Consider the following 1,241-nt stretch of genomic DNA (forward strand, 5'->3'; position numbering starts at 1 on the left):
TACACTAGGGTGTGGTTAATGCGAAGATGAACGTCACTGGAAGTGAGGCTAGGGTGTTAGAAACATTACTGACTGGTTGGTCAAGTCAGTGGTGGCAGGCCTGATGTTCACATAAAATAAAAATGCTGGATCTCGACATGATCTCTGAGATTCCTTCTTACTCTGAAATTCTGTGATTTAATAAGCCTTTATGTTTCTCCAGCATCAAAACAGCAACAATCACGGACAGCCAAGGCCTTGAGTATCAGGACAAAAGGAGGTACCACCCACTGACCAACATCCCTTGAAACCCAGGACTGGTCCCTTTGGGAACCTGTCTCAGTTTATTAGTGAAAGACACTTGATGTGCTACCATCAGCTTTAGAAAAAAAAATAAAACACAGCATCGCCTACTAAGAGTTTTCCTTAACACAAATATGAACACCTGAGTCCTTTCCTCTGCCGTGGGTACATTAGAATGATGCTATTCTAAGCCATTGTTGTTGTTCAGCCACTAAATCGTGTCTCTTTGTGACCCCATGAACTGCAGCACGCCAGACTTCCCTGTCTTTCACTATCTCCCAGTTTGCTCAAAGTCATGTCCATTGAGTCAGTGATGCCATCCAACCATCCCATCCTCTGCTGCCCCCTTTTTTCCTCCTGCTCTCAATCTTTCCCAACATCAGGGTCTTTTCCAGTGAGTTGGCTCTTCGTATCAGGTACAGATACCTTTTAATATCAAGTCTTTTCATATTAAGTACTGGAGCTCCAGCTTCAGCATCAGTCCTTCCAATGAATATTCTGGGCTGATTTCCTTTAGGACTGACTGGTTTGATCTCCGTGCTGTCCAAGGGACTCTTCAAGAGTATTTTCCAGCACCACAATTCAAAGGCATCAATTCTTTGGCACTCAGCCTTGTTTATGGTCCAACACTCACATCTGTACATGACTATTGGAAAAACCACAGCTAAACCATACTAAGTTAAGACCAACTGAATTCTCAGAGGCTGTCTAGGTATGTTCACAATTCCTTTGCCCCAGATGGACAGTTATTTGCTGAAAAAAGGACAGAGATGAAAAAAATGGATATGGTTTTAGTGCCATCATCTTGTACTCTCTTTCCTGCCACCTCCAAGACAATCTCAAGGGATGTATTTAGGAAACCTTTCATAAATGTATAGCACTGCAGAAACCATGGAAAGGTAAGTAAACAGAGTCATCAACAAGTATAAATGTGGTTTTAAGAAGAAATTATAGAAAGC

Source organism: Bubalus kerabau, chromosome 1 (assembly GCF_029407905.1).
Source record: "Bubalus kerabau isolate K-KA32 ecotype Philippines breed swamp buffalo chromosome 1, PCC_UOA_SB_1v2, whole genome shotgun sequence".
Lineage (NCBI taxonomy): Eukaryota > Metazoa > Chordata > Mammalia > Artiodactyla > Bovidae > Bubalus > Bubalus kerabau.